This window comes from Mirounga leonina, unplaced genomic scaffold (assembly GCF_011800145.1).
Source record: "Mirounga leonina isolate KUSES-001 unplaced genomic scaffold, KU_Mleo_1.0 Mir_366, whole genome shotgun sequence".
Classification (NCBI taxonomy): Eukaryota; Metazoa; Chordata; class Mammalia; order Carnivora; family Phocidae; genus Mirounga; species Mirounga leonina.
Genome location: NW_023270709.1, coordinates 7,342,656 through 7,358,134, shown reverse-complemented (window position 1 = coordinate 7,358,134; position 15,479 = coordinate 7,342,656). Strand labels below are relative to the sequence as shown.

General features: G+C 40.8%; 1 protein-coding gene, 1 non-coding gene and 1 pseudogene across 2 annotated transcripts in view; 2 read left to right on the top strand and 1 right to left on the bottom strand.

The window, feature by feature from the left end:
- LYRM4 (LYR motif containing 4) overlaps window positions 1–15,479 on the top strand; it is a 277,622-nt gene that overhangs the window by 203,569 nt on the left and 58,574 nt on the right. The gene's annotated exons all lie outside the window — the stretch shown is intronic.
- Window positions 4,071–5,799, top strand: LOC118027419 (annotated as a pseudogene).
- Window positions 10,868–10,970, bottom strand: LOC117997560. Its single transcript, XR_004675858.1, has one exon. It is a non-coding gene; the product is annotated as a U6 spliceosomal RNA (small nuclear RNA).

Genomic DNA, 15,479 nt, shown 5'->3' with positions numbered 1-15,479 from the left:
ATAAAGATACTTGATTTTGTTTTAAATAATGAAACTAAAAACTTAGGGCAAGGAGGACATATTCCATTTAATAAAAGCTACAAGAAGTATAAAATATCTGCAGATAAACTTAACAAGAAATATATAGGCTCAAATCTGTACATTGAAGAAAACTGTTTTTCTACTGAGAGACACAAAAGAATACACAAATAAATGAAAAGAAGGGCCCTGTACTTGAAGAGGAAGAAACAATAGTAGAGAGGTGTTCATTCTTCCTAAGAGAATCCACAAATTTACTGGGAACCCCCAAAATAAAAATATGTTGGAAAGCTATATGCTAAAATTCATATGAAAATAGCCAGGAACGGGGGGCCTGGGTGGCTCAGATGGTTAAGCATCTGCCTTCGGCCCAGGTCATGATCCCAGGGTGCTGGAATTGAGCCCCACATCGGGCTCCTGGCTCAGCAGGAAGCCTGCTTCTCCCTCTCCCTCTGCCTCTCTCCCTGCTCATGCTCTCTCTCTCTATCTCTTTGTCTCAAATGAATAAATAAAAAAAAAAAAGAAAAGAAACTAGCCAGGAAAAGTCTGAGAAGGAACTAAGAATGAGGAGGAGGTTGGTCCTAACACATATTAAAGCATATTTTAAAGCTATTTACTTAACACGTGTGACTAAGAAAACAGATCACTAAAACAGAACAGAGAACCTAGAAATAACAATAGGAACTATGTGATGAAGGTGATAGTTAGCATCAGTGGAGAAAAGATGAATTATTTAAAAACTACTACTGATGGGGCGTCTGGATGGTGTAGTCAATTGAGCTTCCTGCTCTTGGTTTCGGCTCAGGTGCTGGTCTCAGGGGTCCTAGGATCAAGCCCCACATTGGGCTCCGTGCTTGGCATGGAGTCTGCTTGGGATTCTCACTCTCCTCACCCCTGCCCCTTCCCCCCAACTCTCTCTCTAAAATGAATGAATAAATCTTTTTTTAAAAAATGTATAAAAAAATTACTACTGGTAAAACCAGTTGACCATTTGGGAAGAAATGAAGCTCTTCCTTGATTCTAATTCTCAAAATAAATTCCAGAGAGACTGAAAATTTTAATGTCAAAACTGAAAACAAAAGAGACTAGAAAAAAGCACAGTACAGGGGAAAAAAATCTTAGATAGGAGAAGACCTGAATTAAGGAAGAAACACAGGTCAAAAGCCATACATGAATTTACCTGCAAAGCATAAAAAAATAATTTACTTGCATAAAAACCTATCATTTCTTCATGACAAAAAATATATATATAATAAACAAAATCTAAAGAAAACATACAGGGAACAATACTTCCAACACCTACGATACCTATGACCTATGCATTGGAGGGCAATGTGATAATATCTACCAACATTTTCAAAGCAAATAGTTTTGACATACGAACTGTACTTCTAGAACTTTTTCCATAATCTCATGTGTATGTACATACTTTACTGAAGTACTATTTGTAACAGGAAGAGATCAGAAACAACCTACGTGCTCTATAAAAAGGGGACAGATTCGATACATTATGTACATCCATAATTTGTGTTATTGGTGCAACCCTTACAAATATTGGGGTAGGTCTTTGCATGCTGATTTAAAACAGTCTCCAAGATACAAGGTTAAAAAGAAAACCAAAGGTCCAGACTGTGTGAAAAGCAAGCTTCTATTAGTTCAATAAAGGGGGAGGAGTATGCTTATTATATGCATAGACCGTTTCTGGAAGAAAACACCAGATGCTGGTAACACTGTTGCCTCTGGAGACAGGGATTAGCAGACCAGCGGTCTTGCTTGCTTTTCATTGTTTACCCTTTTATCATTTTCCATTTCATCTCGTGCTTTTATTACTTTTCCAATTAAAAATAGTTAATAGAAAAGCCAGGAAAACAAGGTGGAAGCAGGACATTTTTACCTTAAAGAAAATAAAGGAAATTAAAGCAGAAAGATAAAATGGAAAACAAACAGCAGACATTAAGGCAATTTTATATACTTGAATAGTGTGGAGATACAGAGCTGTAAAATCAAACATGCCATTGATAAAACAGGAAAAATAATAGGGGACTATGAAAGAAGAAGGGGAAAGATAACCTCTGGAGGCAGACAAAACCAAGAGTCCTCAGTGCAGGCTATAGGTTGGAAATGGGTACCCACTGAGTATCCCCCAAGGATGCCTGAAGCTGAGCCAACCACACAGGGTCTAGGCAAGACCCAGAAGCAGAAAAGGGCAAGAAGGACAGAGGACGTGCAGGCTGTGGGGGGTAGGACCAGGGTGTGGCAGGGACGCTCCTCCAGTCCACTCTCTTTTGAGCACAGATGCTGTGGTTTGGAGAACGATGGTTGAGGATGGGGTGTGAAGTAAAGGCTGTGCCTCTGGAGCATCCTATTCCCATGGAGACGGTGGGCTTGGGCAGATTGTTGGAGAAGTGGGTCTGGGCAGACAGCATCTGGACAGAACTTGTTTCCATTAGTGATCCCATGTGACAAAGACAAGCAGTGGCCCAAGTGGTTTCATTGGGCTCCAACCATCTCCTCTCTCTAGGCAGAGAGAGCCCCATTTGGACTCCTCAGGGAGGCGAAACCCTTAAGAAGCAGACACTGGGTCTTAGGTAATTAACAATAAAGGAGACGTAACTATTTGGAACCTGACAAGGATTGAGTGCAGAAGTAGGTAAGTGAATCCACTGTCCTCTTTTTTTTTTTTTTTACGTTTTTATTCATTTATTTGACAGAGAGAGTGCGAGTAGGCAGAGCAGTAGATAGAGGGAGAGGGAGAAGCAGGCTCCCCACTGAGCTGAGGAGGGAGCCTGATGCGGGGCTCGATCTCAGGGCCCTGGGATCATGACCTGAGCCGAAGGCAGAGGCTTAACCAACTGAGCCACCCAGGCGCCCCCACTGTCCTCTTTTAAGCCAATCACTAAAAAGATGTGCAAAACGTATAAAACATCGCTGCCTTTCTAATTTTCTTTTGTCTTGGAAAATATAGGGTTTTTCCATAAAAGAAGGTTTTTTATGTTAACATACAATTTTTTTAATCAATCAATATTTTAGATTTTTCTGTTTTAATTTCTATTATGGTAAGTATGGTATAACCCACATAAACAAAAGCTTCTTCACGGTCTTCAAAAACAACAATGATGACAACAGCAATAGTTACAATAAAGAGGTCCCAGGACCAAAAACTTGAACTACTGAATTGGGAGTAACACCAGTAGCTCCATCTGGGAGGATGTGCATGGCTTTCAACTGTTCTGAGGTTACCTTTTAGTAGGTCCCCTTTGGCTCTGTCCCTCGATCCCCTGAATTGAAGCCATAATCTCAACCTCTGAGTAGATTCTGGCATGGTGACCAGAGACCTACTTAGCTCAGGATCCCTTCCTCCTACTTCGAAGGTCTCTGCCTGTGTGGGAGGTAGAGGGACACAAGGTAGAATATATTCAGTCCTGAGATGGCAGTTGGGTAAATAAAACCCATTTAACCGAACCAAGGGGATTAAAAAGTGGGGTAGAAAGTGAAGACAGCACAGCATGGATCAGGTAGCATTTGGGCCAAATCTTGAGGGACATGTTGTATTTGGCCTTGCAATGTAACATACAGAGATCTGAAACAATCTTAGATACCCTGATTTCATCATGGTAAAAGCAAGTCAGTTCTTGTCTCCTGCCTACTCTTTTTTCTATCTCTACATCTCCTCCTATAACCAGGCATCAGTCCTCCATCTCCTTGGCATGCCTTATAATAAGACAATTATCAGAAGTGTGTTTAGAAATACTCTGGATGACTTGACACTGAGAGTAAGCTCAAGATTAGGTGATGGCAGGGGTGCCTGGGTGGCTCAGTCATTAAGCACCTGCCTTTGGCTCAGGTCATGATCCCGGGGTCCTGGGATCGAGCCCTGCATCAGGCTCCCTGCTCAGCAGGAAGCCTGCTTCTCCCTCTCCCACTCCCCTGCTTGTGTTCCCTCTCTCTCGCTGTCTCTCTCTCTCTCTGTCAAATAAATAAATAAAATCTTAAAAAAAAAAAAATTAGGTGATGGCATAAGCCTGTGAAAAGACCAGAGGCATTGGAGTAGGGCAGAACTCATTTGGAATTTTGGCTTTCCCATGTCTTTACTCTGGGATCTTGAGCAAATTACTCAGTTCTTTAATCCTCAGTTTCCCCATCTGGAAAATGGACACAGTAGTACCAGCCTCTCAGAATTAAGGCAATTGATCATAAACATTTGTGGAAGCATAGTGCCTGGGACAAGGCACTCATGTAATGATGGTTAACTTCTTTCCTTGTGTTCCCACGTCCTCCCTCCACCCCTGTAGAGACACTCAGATGAGGATTCCAGCCATGACCGGGTAACCTTTGTGAGGATAGAGCCATCCGCACATTAGTTCTTGGGTGAGGTAAGAGGTTAACTAGACTAAAAAACACAATGTGTGTCACATGTAAGTAGCCGTTTCAGTGATTTTCTGTTAATGGCAAGTCAGTGAAAGCACAGGTACTATTATGAGAATTTGAGGTAGGTTAACCAGACCATATTACCTCTGGTCAAGACACATTCTGGGAGCAGGGCTGTTTATCTGTTCTTGCCCACATTGGATTCTAGAATTTTTTTGCTGTAATAGGCAGAACACACCCACTGCTATCTATGCAAGAGTCCTTACCTTGGGACTTCATGAAAACAACAAAGAGATTCAGTGAAAATGGCTGACATTCTTTCAAACAGAACGGGAGCTATATGCAATTTTCTGTACGGTTAACACGGAAACAATATTAAAAATATTATAGGGTCTCATTGAATGCTGGGCTAGATCACCAGACAGCTGTTTTCTTCTCAAGCCGAGCCAGGCCCACACAGAAGCAACCATGTTGACTACCATTCCTACCAAACAGACACAAAACCTTCACTACCTACTCTGACAACCAGCCTGGTGTGCTTATTCAGGTATATGAAGGTGAGCGTGCCATGACCAAGGATAATAACCTACTTGGCAAGTTCGAACTCGCAGGCATACCTCCTGCTCCTCATGGCGTTCCTCAGATTGAAGTCACTTTTGATACTGATGCTAATGGTATCCTCAATGTCTCTGCTGTGGATAAGAGCACAGGAAAAGAGAACAAGATTACCATCACTAATGACAAGGGCCGCCAGAGCAAGGAAGACATTGAGCGCATGGTCCAGGAAGCTGAGAAGTACAAAGCTGAAGATGAGAAACAGCAGGACAAGGTGTCCTCCAAGAATTCACTTGAGTCTTATGCATTCAACATGAAAGCAACTGCTGAAGATGAAAAACTTCAGGGCAAGATCAATGATGAGGACAAACAGAAGATTCTTGACAAGTGCAATGAAATCATCAAATGGCTTGATAAGAACCAGACTGCAGAGAAGGAAGAATTTGAACACCAGCAGAAAGAGCTGGAGAAAGTCTGCAATCCCATCATTACCAACTGTATCAGAGTGCAGGGGGCATGCCAGGAGGAATGCCTGGAGGCTTCCCTGGTGGTGGAGCTCCTCCCTCTGGTGGTGCCTCCTCTGGACCCACCATTGAAGAGGTTGATTAAGCCAACCTGAGAATAGGTCTAACATTGTTCCACACAAAATATTTGAAGGACCCAAATTTGTAGCAAATTCCATGGCAGTTTTAATGTTGAGCTGCTATAGTAAATAAACTGGGCATTCTTGATACTTGAATATGGAATATGTGCACAGGGAAAGGAAATAAACATTGCACTTTATAAGCACTGTATTGTTAAGTGGAAAATGCAATGTCTTAACTAAAACTGTATTTAAAATTGGCACCATAAAAAATATTATAAATAATTGCCCAGAGATTCTGGTTTCAATGTCCAGTTTTTAAATGAATGTTGCTTTATTGTGTCAGAGCACTTATTACTATTTGCAGTAAGCTCCCAGAGATGATTGCTCCACATTTGAGAACAGAGTCCTTTACCCATGCTATTCTAGAGAAATCTGTTTCTTCTATTTCTGACAAAAATCTGTTGCTACTTATTTCCCAGTGAGTGACATCCCTCTTCTCTCTTTCTGTCTCTCTTGTCCCTCCCTACCACAGTCCCTCCCTCTCCCCTCCTCTCTCTCCCTTTCCTCCCTCCCTCTCTTTCTCTCTCCCCTCAAGCCCCTCCTCTGCATTACTGGCTCCAAGGCCAAAGTCAGAGACTTTACTCTACAGCCAGCCATTTCTATTTCCTTACTTCTATGCTCTGTGGAACTGTTAGTGAACTGGGGTGGAGGAAAGGGTTTATCCAGGCCCTGGTAACCAACACTCTACTCTCTGTTTATCTGAATTTGACTTTTTCAGATTTCATATATAGGTGATATCATGCAGCATTTGTCTTTTTCTGTCTGACTTATTTCATGTCCTCAAGGTTCATCCAAGTTGTCAAAATGGCAATATTTTCTTCTTTCTCGTGGCTGAATAATATTCTATTATATATACACCATGTCTTTTTTGTCCATGAATCCATTGATGGACATGTAGATCGTTTCTATATCTTGGCTTTTGTGAATAATGCTGCAATGAACCTGAGGGTGCAGATATCTCTTTGAGATCCTGTTTTCATTTCTGTTGGATGTATATCCAGAAGTGGAATTGCTGGATCATATGGTAGTTCTATTTTTAATTTTTTTTAGATACCTCCATACTGTTTTCCATAGTGGCTGCACCAATTTACATTCCAAACAACAGTGCACAAGGATTCCCTTTTCTCCACATCCTCACCAACACTTGTTATTTCTTGTCTTTTTGATGGTAGCCATCCTAACAGGTGTGAGGTGATATCTCATTGAGATTCTGGGTTGCATTTTCCTGCTGGTTAGTGATGATGAGCACCTTTTCATATACCTCTTGGCTATTTGTATGTCTTCTCTGGAAAAATGTCTATTTGGTTCCTCTACCCATTTTAAAATCAGGTTGTTTGTTTTTTGCTATTGAATTACATGAATTCTTCATAGGATTTGGATATTAATCCTTTAACAGATATATGATTTGCAAATATTTTCTCCCGTTCCATTTGTTGCCTTTTACTTTTGTTGATTATTTCTTTTGCTGTGCAGAAGTCTTTTAATTTGATGTAGTCCCACTTATTTCTTTTTGCTTTAGTTGCTTGTGCATTTGTTGTCATATCTAGGATATTGCTGCTAAAACTAATGTCAAGAAATTTGTCCCTATGGAATCTAGTAGTTTTATGGTTTCAGGTCTTGTGTTTAAGCCTTTAATCCATTTCATTTTGTGAATGGTGTAAGAGAGGGGTCTGATTTTATTCTTCTGCATCTGGTTATCCAATTTTCCCAATACAAGTTATTGAAGATACTATCCTTTTCCCATTGAGTATTCTTGGCTCCCATGTCAAATATTAGTTGGCTGTACAGTTGACCCTTGAACAACACAGGTTTGAACTGTGTGGATCCACTTATATGTGGACTTATTTTTTAATAAATACAGCATAGTACCATAAATGTATTTTCCCTTCCTTAGATTTTCTTAAAACTTTTTTCCCCTCTAGCTTACTTTATTGTAAGGACAAAGTATATAATACATATAACATACAAATGTGTATTAATCAACTGTTTATGTTATTGGTAAGGTGTCCAGTCAACAGTAGGCTGTTATTAGTAGTTAAGTTTGGGGGAGTCAAAGTTATACACAAATTTTCAACTGCCCAGGCAGGGGGTTGGGGACACCCTTTACCCTTGCATTGTTCAAAGATCAACTGTATATGCAATAATTTATTTCTGGGCTCTTGATTCTGTTTCTTTGGTCTATTTTTTTCCAGTACCATACTGTTTTGATTTCTATAACTTTGTGGTATGGTTTGAAATCAGGAAATGTGATACCTCCACCTTTGTTCTTCTTTCTTAGGATTGTTTTGACTATGCGGTTCTTTTGTAGATCCCTACAAATTATAGTATTGTTTTTTCTATTTCTATGAAAAATGCCATTGGAATTTTGATAGGGGTTGCACTGAATCTATAGATGACTATTGATAATATGGACATTCAAACAATACTAATTCTTCTAATACATGAACATGGGATATCATTCCATTTGTGTCTTCTTCAATTTCTTTCATCAAAGTCTTGTAGTTTTCAGGGTATAGATCTTTTACCTCCTCAGTTAATTTTTTTCCTAAGTATTCTATTGTTTTTGATGTTATTGTTAATGAGATTGTTTTCTTTATTTCTTTTCCATATGGTTTGTTGTTAGTGTATAGAAATGCAACTTTAAAAATTTTTTTTTGTTATCACAAGCTACAGAGTTGTACAATCTCACTTTATTTTTTAATTTTTATTTTATTTTATTTACATTCAATTAATTAACATACAGTGTATTATTAGTTTCAGAGATAGAGTTCATATAAGAAATACAACTGTTTTTAATATATTGATTATTTATTTATTTATTTATTTATTTATATTTATTTAATTTTTTAAAAAAGATTTTATTTATTTATTTGACAGAGAGAGAGATAGTGAGAGCAGGAACACAAGCAGGGGGAGTGGGAGAGGGAGAAGCAGACTCCCCGCTGAGCAGGTAGCACAACTTGGGGCTCGATCCCAGGACGCTGGGATCATGACCTGAGCCGAAGGCAGATGCTTAACGACTGAGCCACCCAGGCACCCCAGTATGTTGATTTTTTATACTGAAACTTTACTGAATTTGTTGATTCATTTTAGCAGTTTTTTTGTGGTGTCTTTAGGATTTTCTCTATATAATATCATACCATTTACAACAAAGATAGTTTTATCTCTTTCTTTCCTGTTTGGATGGCTTTTATTTCTTTTTCTTGCCTGATTGCTTTGGCTAGGACTTCCAGTACTATGTTGAATAAGAGTGGTGAGAGTAAGCATCGTTGTCTCATTTGTTATCTTAGAAAAAAAGCTCTCAGATGTTCCCCATCGAGGATGCTCTCAGCTGTGGGCTTGTCATAGATAGCCCTTCTTCTGTTGAGGTGTGTATGGTCACTGCATTCTTCAGCTCCAACATTTGGTTCTTTTTAATGTTTTCTATCTCTTTGTTGAACTTCTTATTTTGTTCTTGTTTTGTCTTCCTGATATTGTTAAATCATTTATCTATGTTTTCTTGTAGTTCTCTGAGCATCAAGAGATTTTTTGAATTCTTTGTTCAGCAATTCCCACATCTCCGTTTCTTTGGTGACAATTAATGGAAGTTTACTGTATTCCTTTGGTGGAGACATGTTCCTTGATTCTTCATGATCCCTGTAGCCTTGTGTAGATGTCTGAAGCAGTTACCTCTTCTAGACTTTATAGATTGATTTCAGGAAGAGAAGCTTTCACCTGTGGATGGGGGCATGCTGGACTGTGCTGTGACCCTGGGTTTAATGGTGTATGGTGCCAAGTTTGGGAACACAAGGCAGCACTGGGTCTGAGGGGGCATGATGTCTCTTTGGCTCAAGTCACTGGGGCCCACAACATTAACAACTGTATGGTCCTTGGTGAGAACTTCAAAGGGTCTGCCGTGGCTACAATAGCTTTTGGAGTCTTCAGCAGCACTTCTAGGTACCAGGAACTTCAGCAGGCAGTGGTGGTGGCCAGAACCATAAGTGTGCACACACTCAGCTGTGGGGGTCAGCTGCAGGTGCCTATGTAGTGGCAGGGGTGTTACAGACACACACATAGTGATGGGGCCAAGGCAGATACCAAGGGCTGGGGCCAACTATGAGCTCACCAGAAACTGGTCCTTATTATCAGGCTGCTCTCCTGTGGCTGCATATCCTCCTCCCAGGCATGCATACTGTAGTGGAGGTCAGTGACAGGAATCACCCAAGGGACATGCCAGTACACAGTGGAAGGGGCTAGCTGCTGGGCACAGTGCTGCTGGCCAGTGACAGAAGGCAGGGTCTGATGCAGACCCACAAGCAATTGGATGGGGGGAGGGCTCTGGCTGTTGGCATGCTCACCTGTGGCTTTACACTCTCCCCCGATTCCCACCCCCAGGGCATGCATACTCTTGTGGAGCAGATGATAGGTCTCAGCCTGGTGGTATGTAGATACACACCTAGAGGGGCTAACCTCCATGGGCACAGCAGGGCACAGGAGGGGGGTCAGCAGGGAGAGGGTTCTAGGCTAGGGTCTTGTGCTCATGCAGCTGCAGAGGCCCAAGCTGGCTGCAGGCATGGCTCCAGGGCCCTGGCAGAGGTGAGGAGGGATTCAGGTATCTTACACTTGCACAGCTGCAGGCACGGAGACCTTGGATGGCTGTCAGATGGCTGTCTCTGGCAGGGTCAGGATGGGAGAGAATGAGGAGGAAATTAAGCAACTAGTGTCAATGAACAAATCTGTTTACCTATGGGGTAAAATCTGGCAAAATCTGCAGGGTGTCTGTGGCTGCTGTGCTGGTCATTGGCTTTGTCAGTAGCAAAGTTTGCTGAGTTTGTCTGCAGATCAGATCTCTGTAAACTGCATCTGCTCTCACTGCATGTCTGCTAATCAAGCCACTGCCTTTCTTCCTTGTTCCTAGCTAGCTCTGTGTGTTTCAGTTTTGCTAGTCTGGTTGGGGTGAAACTGAAGCAGGTCACTTGCCCAGTGCCCCAAGAGGCTGGAAAAACTTGTTGCTCATCCTGCTCTTCTTTCCTGGTGAAAGGAACTCTTTCTAGCTGGCAAGTTCCTTCTTGATGCTCCACAATGCCAGTTTGGGGTATGGGATGATACAAGCAAATGCAATTCTTGATTATTCTGTTATTTTTGTTACACTGTGTTGCTAAACTTTCTAAGTGGACTCTAGAGGTCTCCCAGAGCTGTTTTTGTTTGTAGATAGCTGTCCAATCACTCGTGGGATAACGGGGAAGCTGTGTTCTCCATCACCATTTTTTCTGCAACTATTGATCCCTAGTATGTGATGAGTCACTTCTCTCTTGCTACTTTCAAGATTCTCTCATCCTTACACAGGGGTCATGTTACTCCTCTCTGCATTGTTCCTATTTTAGTATATGTGCTGCTAAAGCAAGCTTGCAGGATTTTCTGTCTTGATAGTTTGATTATAATGCCTCTTGGTGTGGGTTTCTTTGAGTTTATCCTACTGGGGTTCATTGAGCTTCTTGGATATTTATTTCCATGGCTTTAATCGAATTTGGGAAGTTTTCAATCATTGTTTCTTCAAATAATCTCTTTGCCCTCTTCTCTCTCTCCTCCTTCTGAGACTCCTACAATATGTATGCTGGTCCACTTGATTGCATCTCACATGTCCTATAGTCTCAGTTGACTTTTCTTTTCTTTTTTTTTTTTTTTTAAAGATTTTATTTATTTATTTGAGAGAGACAATGAGAGAGGGGAGGTCAGAGGGAGAAGCATGACACTTACACAAGGCTACAGAGGATCATGACCTGAGCCAAAGGAAGTCACTTAACCAACTGAGCCACCCAGGTGCCTTCAGTTGACTTTAGCCTTTTTTTCTTTTTTGTTTCTTGGACTTGAGAATGTTGATGATCCTGTCTTCAAGTTCACCATTTCTTCCACCTACTTAAAGCTGTTCTGATTCTCTTTCATGAATTTTTCATTTCAGTTTTTGTAGTTTTCAGCTTGTGATCTCTTTTTTATGTTTTCTATCTTTTTATTGACATTTACATCTTGTTCATACATCATTTTTCTTGCCTCTGTCTAAAGCTTCTTTTAGCTCTTTGACCATCTTCAAGACAGTTGTTTTAAGGTCTTTGTCTAATAAATCTGCCATCTGGTCTTTCTCAGGGATGGTGTCTGTTCTCTATTTTTTTTCCTTTGAATGTGTCATAGTTTTCTGTTTCTTTATATGCCTTGTGATTCTTTTTGTTGAACACTGGACATTTGAATCTTATCATGTGTTAAGTGTGGAATGCAGATTCTCCCCTTGCTGGTTTTTGGTTTTGTTTTTATAGAAATCAGCCTGAGATAAAAACCTAAGGTCTTCTCAGGTCTTTTCTGAGCCTGTGCTTTCCCTGGGTACATGCTGTGACTTTTTAAATTCAAGTGTGTAAATGTATATGTATTCATATTTTTAAATGTGTATGCAGTTGCTTTTGAATGTCCTAGTCCTTAAATGTCTAGCCCCCAAAAGGAAAAAAAGGGGAGCATGAAGGGAAAAAAGTCTCCCAAAACAGGGGCCAACTGTTTAAATCCCCCTGAAAGCACTTTGGCTGGAGAAGTCAGGGTTTATAAAAATGGCAATGAAAACTACAACAATGTTGCCTATCTCTGTGTCTGCATCTCTGCAATCAGAAGCAGCAATCAGTGATCAGAGACAGATCCCTATTATTTAGAGGACAAGGTCCTTCTTACCCATCCTAGCTTTTGCAAACTGTGTGCAAGCTGCTTCAGGAACATATGCATGGCTCCCTGCCAGGGGTCTGGTGGGTGGGGGATGCTACTGTGTTAAGAGTTGAAGTTGACCAAAATTAACTACAACTTACCATTTAAGCCTTCTTCTAGATATTGCAAGCCTTCAGTAGATTCCCTGGGTATAAAATAGCTACATCAGAGAAATTTCTGCCAGTGCAATTGTTGTCTACATGGAAAGAGGGACTCTGGATGCTTCCTACTTCACCATCTTCCTTACATCCAAACTTCTCTTTTTGAAAAGAGATCTCAAACTATTCTACCCAAACTTTTCTTTTGAGGGATGCCTGGGTGGCTCAGTCAGTTGAGCATCTGCCTTCAGCTCAGGTCATGATCCCAGAATCCTGGGATCAAGTCCCACATCAGGCTCCTTGCTTAGTGGGGAGCCTGCTTCTCCCTCTGCCTGCTGCTCTCCCTGCTTGGCTCTCTCTCTCTCTCTCTGATAAAAAAAAATATATATATCTAAAAAAAACCCAAAACCCCCAGAACTTTTCTTTTGAAAAATATCCAAATTAGGCTCTCAATCAAAGAGGCCATGTACTGCTATAATGAGCTATTATTATTCCCATGTTAAAGATGAAGAAACAGAGTTAGAATAGCCAATACCTTACCTGTTGAAGGTTCTAGCAGTTGTTAAGTGTTAGGCCCTACAAATTCCAAAACTGCTTATCTCAGCTGCTGTGTTCTTTTGGCAGGGGGTAGTTCTGTGGGTGTAGCAGGATGCAAGGGACTCTCAGGCACAGCACATAGTGTACATTAGCTACCTTAGGTGGAAAATTTGGTCTTCTGAGGGCAAGCTCCCTACTTGCCAGTGCCTTCAGGCCTGAAAGAAGAGCCCATCATCAGATTCTCAGCGTGGGTAGTAGTAGCAGGGGCTCCGTGTTGTGTGTGCAGAGGAGGATGCAGGTTCCCACTTCAGGAACACAAGAGTCCTCTGGGGCCAGAGGTGGTGGTGAAGGTCTGGTAGTCCTGACAAACATCAAGCCTGTATCACAGTGATGATATCCACGAGATCTTCATCACCTCACTGCTCTTCCTTCCAACGCTGGCTCTTCTTCAAAGCTTCCTCTGCAGTGAGCCCGCTCACATCTTCCTCACCCTGTAATCGAAACCCCCTTTGTCCTCAGGTCTCTTCACAACTTCCTCTCTGAAGGTTGCTCTATCTCCTTGCTCCCCCTGAGGGAACTGCTTCCCTTGCAGCCCTCTGGAGCAAGTTCTGCTAATTCTTCTATACTTATTCCCCAGTTCCATGAGCTCAGAGGGACTACCAGCTTTCTGTCCCTTCTCATTGTCCCCTTCAGGCCAATACTTACTTTCCTTTAAGCACTGGTTTCCTCCCTTGAGGTACACACTACTCAGTGATCTTACCCACCCTCCTCCTTAGGCTGCCACCCTCCTTCTTGCATCACTGACATTTTTTGTGTAAAAAATCACAAGGTGAAGTAGGGGTCCCTGATGGACAGCACAGAATGCACAGTGTCAAAATAGAGCCTGTCTTTAAATGTGTTGTTGCCATTCTGCTGAGCCCGGATAACCATGAAAGAGAGTGATCATATGGAAAAGTTCTTACAGAATCATCAAGAGCTTTCTATCACCAAAATTTTAGTCTATCATCTATATTCTATACAAATCTTAGGATACAGATGCTCATAACTTTAATGGAAAATGAAATATTTAGTAGACAATGACTCTGAGAAATTGAGCTTAACAAGGCCATTTAATCACCCAGAATTTATTAACCACATACACTGTAGAAAACTATTGAAGGAGAGCAATGCTGACTGATTTTTAAGGAGCCTTCTGACTCTAACAGAGACCTCAAGCTGGAGGAAACAGAGGTAGATACCCTCTTTACTATCTTCACGAGGGTACAGAACCACTTAGCAGAACTCCACAGTACCCATAACTCACCCATAATTCTTTCCACTTTGTGATATTTAATGCTATTATAATAAGGATAAAATGAGCAATATGTTAGTGTTTATAATGTACATAAAACTTGAATTGCTTTTTAAATATGACATCTTTACTGAGAATGGGTCATGTGAACTTCTAGGCTTATATGAGTCATATTTTTTAAGGCTTACTGTATTAGATTTTGGGTCTAAGATATGGTGCTCAGCTATATCTGGGATTAAAAGAATCACTGTAGGCCCAATCCAAGAATGTGTCTTCACTGCCATATTAATTGGATTTATAGCACTCCAGACACAAGTGGATCAGATACAGACCATTACAGATTGGGACAACCACCAGAAAGACAAAGGCATACGTGGGGACCACCAGAGTTGAAATCACTATTTTAAGGCAAATGTATGGTTTGGAAAGTCTGCTTTTTAGCACTAAGTTCATGAAGTTGAGGATATGTAAAAGTCAGATGGCCAACCATCCTGTTTTTCCCAGGCCTAGGGTGCTGGGCTTTCAGTGCTAAAACCAGGAGAGGTCCAGGAAAATATACCGATGATAGAAACACAGAATATACTCACAAATAAGAGTTGGTCACCAATATAAAAGATGCCTTTATGAAATTAGCAGCTTAAAGTTGACTTTTAACCTGATCTCAAAGGACATATAATTTTATAAGAAATTAAGAAGTTTTTGTAGAATGGCAAAGGAAGTTGGGTAAAATAAAAAGGCAAGACTGCTTCATCTTTGTATTCATAACGTGCTAACGTGTTCCCTCCACCAGGACGATGCAAGAGTCTAGCTTGGAAAATCAGAAGTGACTGGGTCAGGTCAGTCCGGGAGAATTAAGCACTGAGAATGGCTAATTAATCCTGGATTTCATCACAAACCAAATGGGCTAAGTTCTCACGTTTGTCAGTTAATCAGGGCTGAGGAAGGGGAAGAAAAAGAAAGAAAGAAAGAAAGAAAGAAAGAAAGAAAGAAAGAAAGAAAGAAAGAAAGAAAGAAAGAAAGAAAGAAAGAAAGAGAGAGAGAAAGAAAGAGAGAGAGAAAGAAAGAGAGAAAGAAAGAAAGAAAGAAAGAAAAGAAAGAAAGAAAGAAAGAAAGAAAGAAAGAAAGAAAGAAAGAAAGAAAGAAAAGAAAGAAAGAAAAGAAAGAAAGAAAGAAGAAAGGAAAGAAAGAAAGAAGAAAGAAAGAAAGAAAGAAAGAAAGAAAGAAAGAAAGAAAGAAAGAAAGAAAGAAA